Source organism: Pseudophryne corroboree, chromosome 6 (genome assembly GCF_028390025.1).
Source record: "Pseudophryne corroboree isolate aPseCor3 chromosome 6, aPseCor3.hap2, whole genome shotgun sequence".
Classification (NCBI taxonomy): domain Eukaryota; kingdom Metazoa; phylum Chordata; class Amphibia; order Anura; family Myobatrachidae; genus Pseudophryne; species Pseudophryne corroboree.
The window spans coordinates 466,002,333-466,015,332 of record NC_086449.1 but is presented as its reverse complement, the minus strand read 5'-3'; the positions used below and the strand labels follow the sequence as shown (position 1 = coordinate 466,015,332).

The following is a 13,000-nucleotide window of genomic DNA, read 5'->3' as shown; positions in this document are numbered from 1 at the left end:
TATAATGTATTTTTTGGCAAAAAATGGGGTACCCCTTAGTGCTGACCCTGATTCACCCATTTCCCATACACAAGCCGTGAGTGTGGGATTGATGCCCCAGTGAACGTCTCTTTGAAGACGTATCACTGGCTGAATTTTTCGCATAAACGGATGAAGGTCCAGGGCAAGATACGGTTAAACCCATCAATCTGTCTGGAGCCCTCAACGATAAGAGGGGCCCCAAGGATAAAACCGGATTAACAGCAAGAGAATATATATGCATTTTTAAAAAAAAATACCTTCAGAAACTTTTATAAGCTTTTTTCACCTTGGATCAGGTTTATATTGTCACACCCATAAAGATGCGAGACACCACTCTTTAGGGTACTACTTCTTGAATTTACTTATTGTTTGAATTATATAGACTTTCTGAACTCATTTTACGGAACTGTGTACATTTACAACCAGCTTTGATATTTACCATTATTTATTATTGCAGTGAATGTATTTACAACTGTTATTACAGGTTGTGCATACCAAGATGTAAAGAATATATTTTAACACTAGTTTTTCTGGAATATTAGCTCATTCATCTTCACTTCACACTATTTCCACTGTGGCACTTGGATCTTAAAGGCTGATCTCAGTACTCCATTATATATTTATTGCTCCTATTAACAAGGGTGTGTTCCTTGTATATACGGCAGCTTGCCTCGAAACACAACAATATAGTGCTCAGTGCACAGGTCTCTCCCCCTTTAATCATTAAAAAAAAAAGTGTGTAGGAGAATCAAAGCATAGAAAAAAAAATATTTCTATGGCTTCATCTGGGAGACACTGCACTACCCATGTGGTTAGTGAGGGATACATTTGTCAGCACTTAAATGAGTTGTCTTTAGTTATATGTAAGCTTCTCCCCTCCAAACTCTGCTCAATTTAAATTTAAAGAGCCTTAAGGATAGGTTGAAGAACAACTATTAACACCTTTCTCATATATTCAATCAATAAGGAAGGGATCAAAAAGCCCTTCAGATGAAGCCAGAGAAGAGATTTACATGGTACAGTAAGTAACAAAAAAAATTCTTGTTTTCTCTTTCCTTTATCTGGGGGACACTTCATTACACATGGGGATGCAGAAAAGCTGTCCCTAGGGGAGGGTTTGTCCAGACTTTTCTGAACTTAACACTTTACATCCAAAGTCAGAAGCACTGGATGCAAAATTGTATAAACTCCATACTGTTGTGCTCAAAAAGCACCAACAAAGCTACATGGAGTGAACTAAGACCCTACTAGGATAGTCCGTTTAGTCCCATCATATGTCTAGTGAATCAGGGACCTAATCCATCTGACTTTAGTCCTATTGGAAGCTAACCACTATCATACATTAGTGTCATAAAAAGGTAACAATCAGATTGTCTAATACTGGTTGATCTTTCATAGTACATGCCTATGTTAACTAGGTTTTGCTAATTAGCAAAAGATGGCAATAGATTGTTATAATACATGAGACAATTGACACTACTTAAGGATAGACAACAGGTAGTATATATCACTCTTTGCGTGCCCTATGAATAAAGATTTTCTGACCAGCTCTAATTCTGACACTCTAGCATCCAAGTTATCCACTTCAAGTCCACCTCCTGTATGGATAAAAAAGGTAGGTGACTGAAGCGCTGACACTTAAAAAAAAAAAAAAAAAAAAAAATGAGGATATACTATATATATATATATATACCGTATATATATATGTGATGAGCACCGGAAATTTTTCGGGTTTTGTGTTTTGGTTTTGGGTTCGGTTCCGCGGCCGTGTTTTGGGTTCGAACGCGTTTTGGCAAAACCTCACCGAATTTTTTTTGTCGGATTCGGGTGTGTTTTGGATTCGGGTGTTTTTTTCAAAAAACCCTATAAAACAGCTTAAATCATAGAATTTGGGGGTCATTTTGATCCCAAAGTATTATTAACCTCAATAACCATAATTTCCACTCATTTTCAGTCTATTCTGAACACCTCACAATATTATTTTTAGTCCTAAAATTTGCACCGAGGTCGCTGGATGGCTAAGCTAAGTGACCCAAGTGGCCGACACAAACACCTGGCCCATCTAGGAGTGGCACTGCAGTGTCACGCAGGATGGCCCTTCCAAAAAACACTCCCCAAACAGCACATGACGCAAAGAAAAAAAAGAGGCGCAATGAGGTAGCTGTGTGAGTAAGCTAAGCGACCCTAGTGGCCGACACAAACACCTGGCCCATCTAGGAGTGGCACTGCAGTGTCACGCAGGATGACCCTTCCAAAAAACACCCCCCAAACAGCACATGACGCAAAGAAAAATGAAAGAAAAAAGAGGTGCAAGATGGAATTGTCCTTGGGCCCTCCCACCCACCCTTATGTTGTATAAACAGGACATGCACACTTTAACCAACCCATCATTTCAGTGACAGGGTCTGCCACACGACTGTGACTGAAATGACGGGTTGGTTTGGACCCCCACCAAAAAAGAAGCAATTAATCTCTCCTTGCACAAACTGGCTCTACAGAGGCAAGATGTCCACCTCATCATCATCCTCCGATATATCACCGTGTACATCCCCCTCCTCACAGATTATCAATTCGTCCCCACTGGAATCCACCATCTCAGCTCCCTGTGTACTTTGTGGAGGCAATTGCTGCTGGTGAATGTCTCCACGGAGGAATTGATTATAATTCATTTTAATGAACATCATCTTCTCCACATTTTCTGGATGTAACCTCGTACGCCGATTGCTGACAAGGTGAGCGGCGGCACTAAACACTCTTTCGGAGTACACACTTGTGGGAGGGCAACTTAGGTAGAATAAAGCCAGTTTGTGCAAGGGCCTCCAAATTGCCTCTTTTTCCTGCCAGTATAAGTACGGACTGTCTGACGTGCCTACTTGGATGCGGTCACTCATATAATCCTCCACCATTCTTTCAATGGGGAGAGAATCGTATGCAGTGACAGTAGACGACATGTCCGTAATCGTTGGCAGGTCCTTCAGTCCGGACCAGATGTCAGCATCAGCAGTCGCTCCAGACTGCCCTGCATCACCGCCAGCGGGTGGGCTCGGAATTCTGAGCCTTTTCCTCGCACCCCCAGTTGCGGGAGAATGTGAAGGAGGAGATGTTGACAGGTCGCGTTCCGCTTGACTTGACAATTTTGTCACCAGCAGTTCTTTGAACCCCAGCAGACTTGTGTCTGCCGGAAAGAGAGATCCAAGGTAGGTTTTAAATCTAGGATCGAGCACGGTGGCCAAAATGTAGTGCTCTGATTTCAACAGATTGACCACCCGTGAATCCTTGTTAAGCGAATTAAGGGCTCCATCCACAAGTCCCACATGCCTAGCGGAATCGCTCTGTGTTAGCTCCTCCTTCAATGTCTCCAGCTTCTTCTGCAAAAGCCTGATGAGGGGAATGACCTGACTCAGGCTGGCAGTGTCTGAACTGACTTCACGTGTGGCAAGTTCAAAAGGTTGCAGAACCTTGCACAACGTTGAAATCATTCTCCACTGCGCTTGAGACAGGTGCATTCCACCTCCTATATCGTGCTCAGTTGTATAGGCTTGAATGGCCTTTTGCTGCTCCTCCAACCTCTGAAGCATATAGAGGGTTGAATTCCACCTCGTTACCACTTCTTGCTTCAGATGATGGCAGGGCAGGTTCAGGCGTTTTTGGTGGTGCTCCAGTCTTCTGTACGTGGTGCCTGTACGCCGAAAGTGTCCCGCAATTCTTCTGGCCACCGACAGCATCTCTTGCACGCCCCTCTCGTTTTTTAAATAATTCTGCACCACCAAATTCAAGGTATGTGCAAAACATGGGACGTGCTGGAATTTGCCCAGATTTAATGCACACACAATATTGCTGGCGTTGTCCGATGCCACAAATCCACAGGAGAGTCCAATTGGGGTAAGCCATTCCGCGATGATCTTCCTCAGTTGCCGTAAGAGGTTTTTAGCTGTGTGCGTATTCTGGAAAGCGGTGATACAAAGCGTAGCCTGCCTAGGAAAGAGTTGGCGTTTGCGAGATGCTGCTACTGGTGCCGCCGCTGCTGTTCTTGCGGCGGGAGTCCATACATCTACCCAGTGGGCTGTCACAGTCATATAGTCCTGAGCCTGCCCTGCTCCACTTGTCCACATGTCCGTGGTTAAGTGGACATTGGGTACAACTGCATTTTTTAGGACACTGGTGAGTCTTTTTCTGAGGTCTGTGTACATTTTCGGTATCGCCTGCCTAGAGAAATGGAACCTAGATGGTATTTGGTACCGGGGACACAGTACCTCCAACAAGTCTCTAGTTGCCTCTGCAGTAATGATGGATACCGGAACCACGTTTCTCACCGCCCAGGATGCCAAGGCCTCAGTTATCCGCTTTGCAGCAGGATGACTGCTGTGATATTTCATCTTCCTCGCAAAGGACTGTTGGACAGTCAATTGCTTGGTGGAAGTAGTAAAAGTGGTCTTACGAGTACGACTTCCCCTCTGGGATGACCATCGACTCCCAGCAGCAACAACAGCAGCGCCAGCAGCAGTAGGCGTTACACGCAAGGATGCATCGGAGGAATCCCAGGCAGGAGAGGACTCGTCAGAATTGCCAGTGACATGGCCTGCAGGACTATTGGCATTCCTGGGGAAGGAGGAAATTGACACTGAGGGAGTTGGTGGGGTGGTTTGCGTGAGCTTGGTTACAAGAGGAAGGGATTTACTGGTCAGTGGACTGCTTCCACTGTCGCCCAAAGTTTTTGAACTTGTCACTGACTTATGATGAATGCGCTGCAGGTGACGTATAAGGGAGGATGTTCCGAGGTGGTTAACGTCCTTACCCCTACTTATTACAGCTTGACAAAGGCAACACACGGCTTGACAAATGTTGTCCGCATTTCTGTTGAAATACTTCCACACCGAAGAGCTGATTTTTTTGGTATTTTCACCAGGCATGTCAATGGCCCTATTCCTCCCACGGACAACAGGTGTCTCCCCGGGTGCCTGACTTAAACAAACCACCTCACCATCAGAATCCTCCTGGTCAATTTCCTCCCCAGCGCCAGCAACACCCATATCCTCCTCATCCTGGTGTACTTCAACACTGACATCTTCAATCTGACTATCAGGAACTGGACTGCGGGTGCTCCTTCCAGCACTTGCAGGGGGCGTGCAAATGGTGGAAGGCGCATGCTCTTCACGTCCAGTGTTGGGAAGGTCAGGCATCGCAAACGACACAATTGGACTCTCCTTGCGGATTTGTGATTTCGAAGAACGCACAGTTCTTTGCTGTGCTTTTGCCAGCTTGAGTCTTTTCATTTTTCTAGCGAGAGGCTGAGTGCTTCCATCCTCATGTGAAGCTGAACCACTAGCCATGAACATAGGCCAGGGCCTCAGCCGTTCCTTGCCACTCCGTGTGGTAAATGGCATATTGGCAAGTTTACGCTTCTCCTCCGACAATTTTATTTTAGATTTTTGAGTCCTTTTTTTACTGATATTTGGTGTTTTGGATTTTACATGCTCTGTACTATGACATTGGGCATCGGCCTTGGCAGACGACGTTGCTGGCATTTCATCGTCTCGGCCATGACTAGTGGCAGCAGCTTCAGCACGAGGTGGAAGTCGATCTTGATCTTTCCCTATTTTTGGAACCTCAACATTTTTGTTCTCCATATTTTAATAGGCACAACTAAAAGGCACCTCAGGTAAACAATGGAGATGGATGGATACTAGTATACTTATGGATGGACGAGCGACTGCCGACACAGAGGTAGCTACAGCCGTGGACTACCGTACTGCGTCTGCTGCTAATATAGACTGGATGATAATGATATAAAAAATATATATATATCACTACTGCAGCCGGACAGGTATATATTATATAATGACGGACCTGCTGGACACTGTCAGCACTGCAGACTCCTAAAGTAAGCTACTAGTATCAAGAAGATAGAAAAAAAAAACACACCACAGGTAGGTGGTATACAATTATGGATGGACGAGCGACTGCCGACACAGAGGTAGCTACAGCCGTGGACTACCGTACTGCATCTGCTGCTAATATAGACTGGATGATAATGATATAAAAAATATATATATATCACTACTGCAGCCGGACAGGTATATATTATATAATGACGGACCTGCTGGACACTGTCAGCTCAGCACTGCAGACTCTTAAAGTAAGCTACTAGTAGTATCAAGAAGATAGAAAAAAAAAACACCACAGGTAGGTGGTATACAATTATGGATGGACGAGCGACTGCCGACACAGAGGTAGCTACAGCCGCGGACTACCGTACTGCGTCTGCTGCTAATATAGACTGGATGATAATGATATAAAAAATATATATATATCACTACTGCAGCCGGACAGGTATATATTATATAATGACGGACCTGCTGGACACTGTCAGCTCAGCACTGCAGACTCCTAAAGTAAGCTACTAGTATCAAGAAGATAGAAAAAAAAAAAAACACCACGGGTAGGTGGTATACAATTATGGATGGACGAGCGACTGCCGACACAGAGGTAGCTACAGCCGTGGACTACCGTACTGCGTCTGCTGCTAATATAGACTGGATGATAATGATATAAAAAATATATATATATCACTACTGCAGCCGGACAGGTATATATTATATAATGACGGACCTGCTGGACACTGTCAGCTCAGCACTGCAGACTCCTAAAGTAAGCTACTAGTATCAAGAAGATAGAAAAAAAAAAAACACCACGGGTAGGTGGTATACAATTATGGATGGACGAGCGACTGCCGACACAGAGGTAGCTACAGCCGTGGACTACCGTACTGCGTCTGCTGCAGTGCTAATATAGACTGGATGATAATGATATAAAAAATATATATATATCACTACTGCAGCCGGACAGGTATATATTATATAATGACGGACCTGCTGGACACTGTCAGCAGAATGCGTTTATAGAATAAAAACACCACACGACGAGTGTTTAACTTTTTCAGGCAGACAATTACAATATACTGGTGGTCAGTGGTCACTGGTCAGTCACACTGGCAGTGGCACTCTGGCAGCAAAAGTGTGCACTGTTAAAATATGTACTCCTGCTATAACTGCTCCCCAGTCTCCCCCACAATTAAGCTGTGTGAGCAGTGAGCACTCAGCACAGTCAGATATACAGTATTACATAGATGATGCAGCACACTGAGGGCACACTGAGGCTGAGCACAGATATGGTATGTGACTGTGTCACACTGTGTATCGTTTTTTTTCAGGCAGAGAACGGATTAATTAAACTGGTGGTCACTGGTCACACTATCAGCAAGTAGTACTCCTAATATGCTCCCCAAAATTAGTAAATCAAGTGTCTCTACTACTCTCTAGTCTACTCTAAACGGAGAGGACGCCAGCCACGTCCTCTCCCTATCAATCTCAATGCACGTGTGAAAATGGCGGCGACGCGCGGCTCCTTATATAGAATCCGAGTCTCGCGATAGAATCCGAGCCTCGCGAGAATCCGACAGCGGGATGATGACGTTCGGGCGCGCTCGGGTTAACCGAGCAAGGCGGGAAGATCCGAGTCTGCCTCGGACCCGTGTAAAAAGCGTGAAGTTCGGGGGGGTTCGGTTTCCGTGTTCTTAGCAAAATGTTCTTTTAGCTTTAGTTGGCGGTGTAAACGGTACTTGTCGACTTTCCACTGTAGTGGATTTATAGGGCAAGAAGGTATATATGACAAGCCTTTAGATAGTACTGACTTCTCCACTTCGCTGAGCTCATAGCTGGAAAGATTGATGACTAGATTTTCTGGTATCGCTGGTTCTTGGGAGGGCGCCCCATTCTTCCCCTTCCTCTGCCATTGGTGCCCCCGTCTGGTATATCGGCGGTGCCTCTTACACCAGGGATCTTGGCCCTGGTTGCTACCCCTAAAGGGTGGCCACTGCGGGTTGCTTGAGAGGTAGGTTCATTGATGACCTGCTCATTATATGGAAGGGCAGCCAGGAAAGATTAGTCCACCTTCTAGAGACACATAATCAGTGTAACCATCCAGTTAAATTTACATATAACATGAGTACACACTCTGTAAGCTATTTGGATGTTGATATCTCTATCAAGGATGGATATATCAATACATCCATTTTCAGTAAACCCACGGATAGGAACAACCTGCTGCATTTCTCTAGCTTCCACCCCACACCGCTGAAGCGGGGTTTACCCTATTCCCAGCTACTTAGGGTCCGCCGGATCACTTCAGATCCTGTACTAGCGGAAACCCAAATGAACAGTATGATCAGCAAATTTCTGGCTAGAGGCTACCCATCTATACTCCTTGAGCAAGCCAAATTGAAGGCCCTGGCCACAGATCGGTCTACATTACAAGCTAAACCTATAACTAATGAGCCCAATGCAATCCTCCCATGGGTGGGCCAATTTAGCCAAGCGAGCAGTGGCATTAACCAAATTTCTAAGAAAATGTGGCATATAGTACAATCCGACCAGGAACTTAATTTGGGACATACGAAACTTATGTCATGTTATACCAGACGGCGCAATATTAGGGACATGCTTGTTAAAGCAGATATCTCCCCAAACCCACAGAGATTACTGCAGGCTAATTCCAGAGGGTGCATTAGATGTACATGCACCACATGTCAATTCATGGTTAGTGGAAAAAGCTTCCCTCATCCACTCACGGGTAGAGCTATGTTTATTAATTACACATTAACTTGTTCCTCGAAATTTGTAGTGTACCAGATACTGTGCCCATGTGGGTTGTCATACATAGGCAAAACAGAAAGAATGTTTAAAGAGCGTATGGCAGCCCACCGGTCGGCTATTAAGGCGGCTATTGTTAAAGGTTCGAGTGACCAGCCGGTCGCACGACACTTTGCGGTGGCACGACACCCGTTGGTGTCGTTGCGGTATCGGATGATCGATCACGTTCCCCCCCTGATCCGGGGTGGTTATAGATGCCTTAAATTGCTCCAATGCGAAACCAGGTGGATTCACCGCCTGGGGACCCTGCACCCTAGAGGCCTTAATGAACATTTAGGTCTAAATGTATTTTTATAGTCTAGAGGATACTATATAGCCGTAGTGATTTACCAATATCTTTTCCCTGCAGCATTTGTGCCATATTGACCGTTGTGTTTACACATACAGGGTCTCTATACAATATGACCCAAGATAGCCACATAGTTCGACTGTCATTATTAGTGTGTTGCGGCTGCAAGACATATGGTGCATGTAGTTAACATCTGCCACATATGGTTATTGTATGCTGTTATATATGGACCTAATGTTATATTTATAACTAGCCTCTAGTGCTGGTCTTGCTTTATATTTATTTATATTCATGTTGACTGATATGGTTGCTCTGTCTATTACGCACTTTATTGATGTTCATGTTGCATTGTGTATTATTGTTGCTATAGTAACCGGCTGTGGGTAATGATGTCATGTGGGAGCGCCGACGGACCGGGCGTGTGCCTGTGCTCCGGAAGCGTGGTGATGGCGTCTGCACACACTATTTAGGTAAGCACTTTGATTGTTGTTCACTTGACCTGATGAAAATGCACAAGTAAAAGCATTGAAACGTTGTCCTCAACACAGATGTAAGTCTCTTTATTATGTCGCTTGGAGTGCCGCACCTTCAGCTGTGTTTATTCTAATATTTGTGGAGGCACCCAGCGCTATTGGACTGGATAATGGGAGAGCCGGACCTGCATGTTTATATATATATATATATATATACATACACACACTGCTCAAAAAAATAAAGGGAACACTTAAACAACACAATGTAACTCCAAGTCAATCACACTTCTGTGAAATCAAACTGTCCACTTAGGAAGCAACACTGATTGACAATCAATTTCACATGCTGTTGTGCAAATGGAATAGACAACAGGTGGAAATTATAGGCAATTAGCAAGACACCCCCAATAAAGGCGTTATTCTGCAGGTGGTGACCACAGACCACTTCTCAGCTCCTATGCTTTCTGGCTGATGTTTTGGTCACTTTTGAAAGCTGGCGGTGCTTTCACTCTAGTGGTATCATGAGACGGAGTCTACAACCCACACAAGTGGCTCAGGTAGTGCAGCTCATCCAGGATGGCACATCAATGCGAGCTGTGGCAAGAAGGTTTGCTGTGTCTGTCAGCGTAGTGTCCAGAGCATAGAGGCGCTACCAGGAGACAGGCCAGTACATCAGGAGACGTGGAGGCCGTAGGAGGGCAACAACCCAGCAGCAGGACCGCTACCTCCACCTTTGTGCAAGGAGGAACAGGAGGAGCACTGCCAGAGCCCTGCAAAATGACCTCCAGTAAGCCACAAATGTGCATGTGTCTACTTAAACGATCAGAAACAGACTCCATGAGGGTGGTATGAGGGCCCGACGTCCACAGGTGGGGGTTGTGCTTACAGCCCAACACCGTGCAGGACGTTTGGCATTTGCCAGAGAACACCAAGATTGGCAAATTCGCCACTGGCGCACTGTGCTCTTCACAGATGAAAGCAGGTTCTCACTGAGCACATGTGACAAACGTGACAGAGTCTGGAGACACCAAGGAGAACGTTCTGCTGCCTGCAACATCCTCCAGCATGACCGGTTTGGCAGTGGATCAGTAATGGTGTGGGGTGGCATTTCTTTGGGGGGGCAGCACAGCCCTCCATGTGCTCGCCAGAGGTAGCCTGACTGCCATCAGGTACTGAGATGAGATCCTCAGACCCCTTGTGAGACCATATGCCGGTGCGGTTGGCCCTGGGTTCCTCCTAATGCAAGACAATGCTAGACCTCATGTGGCTGGAGTGTGTCAGCAGTTCTTGCAAGATGAAGGCATTGATGCTATGGACTGGCCCGCCCGTTCCCCAGACCTGAATCCAATTGAGCACATCTGGGACATCATGTCTCGCTCCATCCACCAATGCCACGTTGCACCACAGACTGTCCAGGAGTTGGCGGATGCTTTAGTCCAGGTCTGGGAGGAGATCCCTCAGGAGACCATCTGCCACCTCATCAGGAGCATGTCCAGGCGTTGTAGGGAGGTCATACAGGCACGTGGAGGCCACACACACTACTGAGCCTCATATTGACTTGTTTTAAGGACATTATATCAAAGTTGGATCAGCCTGTAGTGTGTTTTTCCACTTTAATTTTGAGCGTGACTCCAAATCCAGACCTCCATGGGTTAATAAATTTGATTTCCATTGATAATTTTTGTGTGATTTTGTTGTCAGCACATTCAACTATGTAAAGAACAAAGTATTTAATAAGAATATTACATACATTCAGATCTAGGATGTGTTAGTGTTCCCTTAATTTTTTTGAGCAATATATATATATATATATATATATATATATATATATATAGTATGACGCTGCTTCCGGATATAGGAAAGATAGCGGGGATGGACACTAGCAGAACCCGGGAATTCACTAAGAGGGGTGGAATGCATCCTGGAAGATGATGTTCTGCCCTTGGAACACAAACTTTGTGGAGCAAATTTAAGCACTCAATTAGGCCTTTTTCCTTAAGGCATTAACCTCTCTAATAGAGCCATAGTATACTAAATGTTTGGAGACTTTCTTATCCATATACATATATTTTAGATTCTATAAATATATTCAATTAGTTCCAAACAGATAGATGAAGTGATGTTAGTAGCTGTTGGGAATAAAGATTCTGGACTCATCAGCACATTTACAACCTGACCTTCATATGGAGCACATGTTGACTCTAGTAAGTAATTCATATCCCCCACTTTTTGACTTTGAGCACTATTTAATGTTATTTTATGAAGTACTTGGAAGTGTTAATATACATTATTGCACTTATTTAAAATTAAAATCTAACTTTATAATTGAATTCCATGTAGTATAACCTGATCGCACTTTAATTGGTATTTTGAATAATCAAAGTGATAATTATGCACTCATTTAATTAAAGCATATTAATATAAAAAAAATTTAGAAGTATATTCGCTCATATTATTGTGAATGGGATTGGTATGCGTGACCGGCGGCTGAGCAGTCCCTTAAACCTCTGCTTCAGGAATAATCTGCACAGAATTACTCATCCCCAGAGAATTTGTGCTTCCTATGATGAATAATATGCCTGCAACTTTTTGTAGCACTGCTTCAATATGAGATTGTGCTTTCTTCAATGTTTCCAGAACCTCTCTTAGTTCTAAGCGCATTGAATTGTCAGCCTCATCTACTAGCTGCAGCCTCTGATATCACAAGGTGGGCTACCACCCAAGCAATAGCCAGGCCCAACTGTGCATATACTCTAAGATCAGCAAGACTAGGCATTTATTCAATGTAGAGTGATTCTGAAACTCTTGGACCAGAGTCCTGGATGATGGTTAAGTCTAAAAGCCTACCTCCCATGGAGAATGCCATTGATCTACTAATGAGGACCCTTGCCTATACACACTTACTCAGATCAGACCTACCCTGACCTGCCCTGCCAAAGGATGAATAACTTCTATTTGACCCCTAATGATCGATTAGAACACCACTCTTAGTATGTTACAGATTTGATGCAATGAAAGGGAATCCTCCTGATTAACAGGCAACTATAAACCCATCCATGGGGTTATCAAACATCCACTGCCATTGTTAGGACAGTCTGAAAAGCATTGTCTTCTACTTTGAAAATAATAAAAATAGGGCTAAAACCTTATTTCCAAAAATATTAGGAGGCATGCCAGATTTTTATGTTAAAATAAGAACACCCCGACATTTGAACCGCAAACTCCAGTCTTGCTATTAGTCTCTTAGTATGCTCCCTCACATGCTGTCTGAACTATCTCAGACAAAATGGATATGTACAGGAGTTCATCACTGATGTCTATATACCTTCTCACTATATGTCTGTTCTTATAGATTCCAACCTGTATCTGTCTGTCTTCAGTCCTGTATAAGGATCTTCGAATAAATAATGATGCAGATACAATTCTGACCACCATGAAAAGACCTTGTACACTAATATGGCTCGGATCCACTGGATTTCTATTATTAAGGATACTGGATCCCTCAGACA

The 13,000-nt window shown here is 44.3% G+C and overlaps 1 protein-coding gene across 9 annotated transcripts in view; it reads right to left on the bottom strand.

The window, feature by feature from the left end:
- The window catches only part of CADPS2 (calcium dependent secretion activator 2), a 919,737-nt gene that overhangs the window by 463,696 nt on the left and 443,041 nt on the right, over window positions 1-13,000 (bottom strand). The window lies entirely within an intron of this gene.